The sequence below is a fragment of the Hakea prostrata genome, chromosome 1, assembly GCF_041222555.1.
Source record: "Hakea prostrata isolate BN-2017 chromosome 1, UWA_Hpros_2, whole genome shotgun sequence".
NCBI classification, from domain to species: domain Eukaryota; kingdom Viridiplantae; phylum Streptophyta; class Magnoliopsida; order Proteales; family Proteaceae; genus Hakea; species Hakea prostrata.
Window position 1 is genome coordinate 30,214,699 of NC_142600.1, and position 8,505 is coordinate 30,223,203.

Sequence of the window (8,505 nt, forward strand, 5' to 3'; positions counted from 1 at the left end):
GCATTTGAGCTTGGTGTATAGACAAAAAGGTTAAGCACAAACCGAAACCACTCCAAACTGAACCATTGACACCCCTAAGTGGCTCAATGTGTTTTTAAACCACAAAACACATTTTTTTCATCAAAGCATTGCTTTTCTTATTTGGGAAAATTTTCTCCCATCTCATGAACTATCCCTCAATATTAATGCTACCCCCTAAGTTATCCAATTTATAAGTGGACTCCTAATTATTAACACCAGTCTTTTTGGTAGTTAATTTCTTTTATCTATTTCAATATTGTCCCCACAACTTTAAAAACACTACCCATGAACCCTATCTACCAAACTTTATAATGATTTACAATTAGGAGAGGAAAAAATCACAAATAGTAGAGGAAGATGAAGAAACAAGTCAAGTATATGATTTTCATTTAAGTTTAAACGTTATCTTGTATTTTTTTTAAAGTTTAACTTGCTTATATCAATATTTTATTGCGATATCCTATAGCAAGGAGTTTCATTAATATATTTTCACCTTACAAATAAATTGATAACTTAGGAGTGACATTAATTTTAGGGTTTAACTCAAAGGATGACACTAAAAATTTTCCCTTTATTAGAGTAATCAAAGCTCATTTAAAAGCGGAGGAAGGTTGTGAGGTATCAGATTTACATAGATCAATAACCAAGAGGTAGAGACTAGCTAGTAGTACACTCTCTGGAAATAAAAGAAAAATTACAGGATATAAAATAGGAGGTGGGATGGCTGATATCCTCTACAATGCCAGCATGGTGCGCCAATAACTCACAATTTTCTGTTTTTCTAAACCAGGTTGAAAGCCAACTCTCAAACAGTTTTAGCAAACACCATTACCCTAACCTTTCCAATAATGGAGTTCCCAATCCCACAAAACTTTTATATTCGGCTGCCATTTTGTCACTTTTAATTTTTAATTATTTCTTTGGACTTAGGGATTAGATTTGTTGGAAACTTTAATCCCACACCGAGGAAAACAATGAGAAAAATACTCTTTTTATATGCACATCTGAGAATAATGGTCACGACCTTACTTGAACAGGATCTGTTCTATAGGCTCGTACCTCTGTATCCTTGAGTTCTAAGGAGACAGGAACCCAAGTCTGGTTGATGAGACATAGCCGTGTGATCAGAGCGTGATTAACAGCTTTGCTGGGTTCCACTCGGAATCCCATCAAACCGTAGAGGATCGTTCCCACGGTTGGCTTCAACCTTGGGGTGGTCGCACGGTTGTCTGACAAACTCTACCCAAAAATTCTTTTTTCAAACTCAATGGGACTTGGATCTGTGTATCACATCTTTACAATCACTTTCAACAATGATATGGTCCACGCCCTCTGCTGTTAAGACTAGTCGACCTTTAAGAATGCTTAAAGCCTCTCTTTCAGCAGGAAAATTGAAGCAATAAGACATCAAGAACACTAATAGAATAAGTTGGTGTTTTTTTTTTGAAAAATAAGTTGGCGTTTGATAAACTCGTCCTAAGGCTTCAATTTGAACAAATTTTATCACTTCCGTTTATGTTCTTTGGTAAAAACATCTTTTTGATGTTCAATTTGAACAAATTTTATTACTTCCATTTCTGTTCTTTAGAATACTTTCTTTGCACGGTCCGTTCTTAAAGAACAAAAGAACGAATTGTTTTATCAAACGCCTCTAACTCGTTCTTCCGTTCCCAAATAACAGAACGACAAAAACGTTTTTTAAGAACGTTATCAAACGCGCCCACTAAACATCAACGAATTCGCCTATGTGAAGTAGCCAAGCAAGGGGTGTGCCCCCCCCGCCCACCGCCCCCCCCCCCTCCGGATTTTTAAATTTTTTTTACTATTTCTTTAGCTTTTTCATTTTTTATATTAATTTCCTTCATTTTTTTCAGCTTTTTTCTCTTCTCAAATGTGAAATATCACTATTTGGCCCTCCAAATTTGAAAACAAATTTTAAAGGTAAAATAATGGGGATAAATATCATATCTATTTAAAAAATAAATCATCAATCCCTATTTATTCTCCCCTCTCTTCTCTCTCACATCTTTTTTTCCTATTTATTCTCCTTCTATAAACGCGGTTAAGGGAAATTTTTGAAAAAGTCATTTCTAATGGAAACTAACTCCTCAATTACTAACTCCTCAATTCCTATTAATTCTTCTCTCTCACATCTTTTCTTCCTATATATTCTTCTTCTACAAACGTGGGTTAAGGGAAATTTTTGAAAAAAATATATTATTAAATATTCAAAATGTCATTTATAATGGAAATTAACTTCTCAATCCTTATTTATTCTTTCATATCTCTTCTTTTCTCCCTATTCTTTTCTTCCTATTTATTCTCTTCAGTTTCTTTCTTTTTATTTATTCTATAAGTGCGGATTAAGGAAAATTTTGGAAAAAATCTTCTGCACAATTAGGTTCTCTTTCTCTTTTTCAATTTATTTATTTTTTTCTCTTTTATTTATTTTTTATGTTATTCTTTATTTGATTTTATATTCTTTGTTTTTGTATTTCTTTTGCAATCTTTATTATTTGATTTTATATTGTAAATAACATGTCTATAATTGTAAGGTAACTAACTACAATTGGTTTGCATTTCTTACCTAAAATTTTTTTTTGGGTAAATATCACTTACCTCCCCTCTTAGCTGGACAAATAGCACTTAGACCCCCTCTTAGTTGGATAATATCACTTACCTCCCCTCTTACCTAGTAAATATATCAAACACCTCCCATCTATTAACTTTATCGGTTAAATTTAACTTTCACCGTTAAATATTTTTCTAAAACCCCAAATTACCCTAGGCTGAAAATATTTTTTATTTTAAATCCTAAATTATCGTAATCACCCTAACAGTTAAAATACTAAATTACCCTCAATTAAAATAATTATTATAAACCAAAACACCATAGTTAAAAGCCAAATTATCTTTAATTATTAAAAGCCCAACATACCTTTTTTTTTTTAAAATTTTGATGAAACAATTAAAAAAAAAATACGGACTACTATCAAGTAAAATTGGAAATGCAGTTAAAAAAAAAAAGGGTATTTTGATAAAATTAAACACATACTACTATTTTGGGTTTTTTTAATTGGTTGATAAATTAAAAAAAAAAAAAAGTATGTTGGGCTTTTAATAATTAAAGATAATTTGGGTTTTAATTATGCTGTTTTGGTTTTCTAACAATTATTTTAATTGAAGGTAATTTAGTATTTAACTTTAGGGTGATTTTCATAATTTAATGTTTGAAATAAAAAATATTTTTGACCAAGGGTAGTTTGGGGTTTTAGAAAAATATTTAATTCTAAAAGTTAAATTTAATCGATAAAGTTAACAGAGGGGAGGTGTTTGATATATTTGCTAGGTAAGAGGGGAGGTAAGTGATATTATCCAACTAAGAGGGGGTCTAAGTTCTATTTGTCTAGCTAAGAAGGGAGGTAAGTGATATTTATCCTCTTTTTTTTTGTTCGCAAATTTTGTAGGGTTAAAGTCACGTGTATTTTTTTTAACTGATGCTTTAATTTACCTTGTAAAAAAATATCATTATTAATAATTTACCAATTTTTGTCAAATATATGTGGGCCCCACAAAATATATGTAGGTATATTTTTTAATATAATAAAATAATTCATAGGTGGGACCCTAATGGGTTTTATAAGGGCCCACACAATACGTGTGGCGAAAAAATATTAGTGCTTCTCCCAATCTGAACTTTTATTATTTACCCTCCCCCCACTATTGAATCCTGGTTCCACCCTGTAGCCAAGACATCATTTATTGTCTCTAATAGCTGCATAAGAATTCAATTTCGGTGGAGGACTCCAAGACAGATTAGGCCTCTCTAGAACAACGTATGAGAAGTGTTCAGGCATGAGACATGAACAGCTTCAAGAAATCTGATACACTCTTCAAAGCACCCTGAAGAATCTCAAGCCCTCCCGCTCAAACTGCAATCTGTTTCGGGGCTGCTGGCTGCTAGAGCCCCCAACAATCTATGCTGCTACACTTGAGATCCTGTATCCTCCCATTCGACCCCAAGCTTCAATAAAACAAGGAAGAGGGTTGTTAGATCGTGGAGCAGCAAATCCGTCAAAGCATTGCAAGTAATGTAATGTCTTGAAGAGAGAACCAAGTACCTGTAGACATGCGAAAGAATAGAAAGGTTTGACGAACCTTTGCTTATGTGAAATGGATGCGTACTCACATTCAAGAGTCCGGTGAACCATGACAGACAATCCCTGATGGAGATGAAAATATTTGGGTGGAGAAGGCATCTTTCCTAGTATTTGTAATTATTTGAGAAAGTGAAGTTCAAGAATGGGGTGGTGGCGCAGTTGGCTAGCGCGTAGGTCTCATAGCTAAAGAGTGATCCTGAGGTCGAGAGTTCGAGCCTCTCTCACCCCATGTTTTAATTTTTTGTTACATGAATTCAGGTGTTTGAAATGAAATCAAAATTCATGAAGTTTTGTTTACTCTATGTGAATCCACAAATTTTATTAGTTTTATACTTAGGTGTGTGTAATCCATGAATTTCATCTAGCACCCAAGAATGACTTAATTCATGTCTTTAGCAAAAAAGGTGAAATTAGGGTAGCAACTGGCCGGGCTTTTGCAATCTCAAGTCCAGCCCTATATGTTCTAATCGGAGCTCATTCTCGCCCTAACCCTAGTCAGGGCTAAGGATTTTTATCCTTGGCCCTAACCTCTACAAGGCCAAACCAAGCACATTCCCACCCTAATTGGCCATAATTGGACCGGGTCGGGATGAGTTGATCCTGATTGGACCTAATTGGACCTAATTGGACCGGGTCAAGATGGGTTGGCCCTGATCCTGATTGGCCATTTCCCTAGCACTGACCATATCTTGGCCCTAGCCTTAATTGGTCTTATCTTTGGACCTAAACTATCAAATGTAAATTCATAAATAAATAAAAGAAAAAAGTATCACAAGTAAACTAAAAATAAAATTCATAGAAATATAAGATGATTCAAGCTCATACAAAATGATAAAATAATCAATAAGTTGATAGTGTTGTTTTAAACATAAATAAATTCATACTCCATAATTCTATATTGAGCTTTGAAAGTTTCCCATTGCTTTGGTGATAGAAATTGAAAATCTCTCCATTACTTTAGTGATGAAAATTGAAAACTCTCCCATTGGTATCCTTATGCAACAAAAAAATCCATATTCGACAGTTTAATATTGATGTTTTTTTCGTACTTAAAGAAAATTATATTTAGTTATAAAAATAGTTATCTATCCTTAATAAGTTTTTTTTTCTTCTAAAATACACATTGGAGGCAAAAGAAATATGTCAATATTCATGATGAGAAGTTGGGTATAGATTCGTTAGATATTAATTCTCTATATACTAGCTTTTATTATTTATAATATATTATCTCGCTTTAGTTGGAAAAAAAAATTAATGATTTTTGGGAACTAAAAATGATTTAGTTAAAAAAATAAAAATTATCTTAAAAATAATATAAAAAGTAAACTCATAATCTAATATGATCAAAATGACTGAAGGTCAAAATGGAGACTTACAATTATATCAATGTTAATAGAGCAAATTGCACTGGCACCCCCAAATGGAGGCTTTAAAGCACTGACACCCCATTTTATATTTGAAAAACACAAACACCCCATTCATTAAACATGGTAGTCCATTCTGTTAGTAAAACTATTAATCCAGTGTTTAATTTTTTAAAATTTCAAAAATGCCCTTACCAAAATCTGTGAAAAAAATGGGTCAAATCTATTTTCTCTCCTCTTTTAGCTCCCTGCTACTTCACCCTCTCCACCTTCGGCTCCGGCAGCCCCAGCAACACTACCACCATTACCGCCTCCGAGTCCCAGACGGGAAGATTGTAGAGCCTTACGAGTTTTAAATACTAGGAACAATAGATTCATTACACCAGTATGCAACGGTAATGGCCACAACCATTGTGGTTTGATGCCGAAGAAGTCTTCAACCTGGAAGCTCAGTCAATCGGGAAGGTTGAAACTTCAAATTCCAAAATCATGGCAAATATTAATAAGATTTTTCAATCTAACTTGGATTTGGTTTGACCCAACAATCTTGCAGTGCAAGCCACCGATTAAAGCTTGCAGTGCAATTGTGCAAGTCTCTGATTAAATCTCTCTCTCACCAATTAAAGCTTGCATGCTGCAAGCCTCTGATTAAATCTCTCTCTCTCCGATTAAAGCTTGTAGTGCAAACCTGTGATTAAATCTCTCTCTCTCTCTCTCTCTCTCTCTCTCTCTCTCTCTCGTGCCGCCGATGTCTTGGATTTTGGTTGTTTGCAATGCTAGATTTTATTTTACTTTTTGGTTGGGGATTTGGTTGGGTTAGTTTTATGAGTTTGATCAGTGGATCGTCTTGGCTTGGGTTTGCGGTTGTTTGTTGCAGAGAATAGCAGAGGACAAGGGTTCGGATTTATGTCCTCTAATCAATCCAGGTCTAAGAAGAGCGAGTCCTAGTTCAGAAGGGGTTGTGGTTGTTTGATGCAGATAATAGCAGAGGAGGAACAAGGGTTTAGATTTATGTCCTCTAATCAATCTAGGTCTGAGAAGAGCGAGTCCCAGTTCGGAAAATCTGGTCGATGCGGGAGCTCGGTCAGCAGAGGAATTTCTCAGCAGGAGGCGGGAGACTCGGTTCCACCGCCTCCCCTCCACCATCAACTCACTTGTCTTTGTCGGGGAACCGAAGGTGCTTGCTTTCCTCTCTCTGTAATCTAGGGTGAAGAGGGTGCTGGAGGCGGTAATGGTGGTGGGGCGTTGCTAGGGCTGCCGGAGCTGAAGGTGGAGAGGATGAAGTAGCGGGGAGAGAGAATAAATTTGACTCTTTTTTTCCTTAAATTTTGATGAGGGCATTTTTGGAATTTAAGAAAAATAAACACTGGGTTAATGATTTCACTAACAGAATGGACTACTATGTTTAATAAATAGGGTGTTTGTGTTTTCAAACATAAAGTGGGGTGTCAGTGTTTTAAAGCCTCCAATTTGGGGTGCCAGTGCAATTTGTTCATGTTAATATGAAAATTATGGTAAAAATCTAGTACATGATCGGGTCAAATTAACATTAAAACTAGAGCCAAAATTAGGGTCAGGATCGAATCAAAATCAGATAGATGCTTATCACATTAGTAATGAGGATATAATTTGTTTTTATTAATTTTCTACAAAACATTATCATGTTTTGAAAATTTGACACGTGTCAAGTATTCATTCACCCATGTGGATTAAAAATAATTCCTCTTTATATTGGTAGAGGGTCCAGACTCAAATCAAAGCCAAAATCATATGCCTAGGTTAAGGTCAAGATCAGGGTCAGGATCAGGGCCAAGAACAAGGCCAAAATCAGGGCCAAAATCAGGGCCAAAATTAGGGCCAGAATCAAGGCCAAAATCAGGCTAGAATCAAGGCCAACATCAGGGCCAAAATCAGGGACGAGTTGGGATGGGTTGGGCGGGCCAGAGAGTAATCATAGGCCTGCCTTGGCCCTAGTTCAGGGCTAGAATATTTTGGCCCTAACCCACCCTTAGAGCCAAAATCTTGAGCCCAAGCTCTATTCGGGCTCAGGGCTTGTGGGGCCAAACTTGCACCCCTAGTTGAAATCCCTCGGATTGGGCCGAAGTTCTTGACTACTGAATACTTTTAAGTGTGTTTTTCATGGCGCTCCTTTTTTACAGTTGGGCCTAAGTTCTTGGTTGTTTACTAAAATATTCTAAATATATGGCCGCCTATTTATTGACTTTTTTACAAAATATCAAAAAATCCACTGTTAATTTTTCCATCCTTGATCTTTATTTTTTAAAGATTTTAAAGCTCAATGGATCAAAATACCCCTTAGATGGCTAAATTTTGAAAGTATATGCCCTCTAATTCATGTCCCTCCAATAGTCCCTGTCTTCACTCGTCTTCACTTGCAAGCCTCCCTGGAAACCCTGTTTTGCGGACAACCACCACCCAATCCAGGCCATCGTTTCCTCATGGTTCCACAATCACCAAGCCCTAGCTCTCTACAAATCTTCAATATTCCCTCCACTTCTCCTGTACTTGTAAACATTGGGGCATCCAAACGTTCTTCCCTTCCCAAGAGAACCTCTGGGATTTCGCTCCAAACCTAATTTCTAAACCCCTTTCTATCAAGCCCCAGAAATCGGAAAATGAAAAGGGATTTCCAAATGAGTACAAGAAGCGACAAACCCAAATGGAATTCTGCATTAAATTGATTTGATCCAAAAGGAACTTCGTTATTTACGGTTACATTGGCAAGGACGAGCAGTAAGTCATTCAAATTCAGAGATGTTGATGTGTCACTTTTGGGGTTTGCTTCAGCTCCAAGAATATCTATGGTACCCAACTAGGAGCTTCGGTGCCAACGATCAAGCTGGTGATGGAGACCAAGAGCGTTTCGTGGAGAATATATGGGGCTAACTCCATGGTTCCAGTGAGGAAAGATGTGATCTGTCTTGGGTCCCTGGATGGAG

General features: G+C 36.0%; 2 non-coding genes across 2 annotated transcripts; both read left to right on the forward strand.

Moving 5' to 3' along the window:
* Window positions 1-1,040: 1,040 nt before the first annotated feature.
* On the forward strand, window positions 1,041-1,260 carry LOC149028699 (small nucleolar RNA U3). The gene has a single exon (XR_016171389.1). It is a non-coding gene; the product is annotated as a small nucleolar RNA U3 (small nucleolar RNA).
* Window positions 1,261-4,325: 3,065 nt separating this feature from the next.
* On the forward strand, window positions 4,326-4,410 carry TRNAM-CAU (transfer RNA methionine (anticodon CAU)). The gene is given in 2 exon segments: window positions 4,326-4,363; window positions 4,375-4,410. It is a non-coding gene; the product is annotated as a tRNA-Met (tRNA).
* Window positions 4,411-8,505: the final 4,095 nt, after the last annotated feature.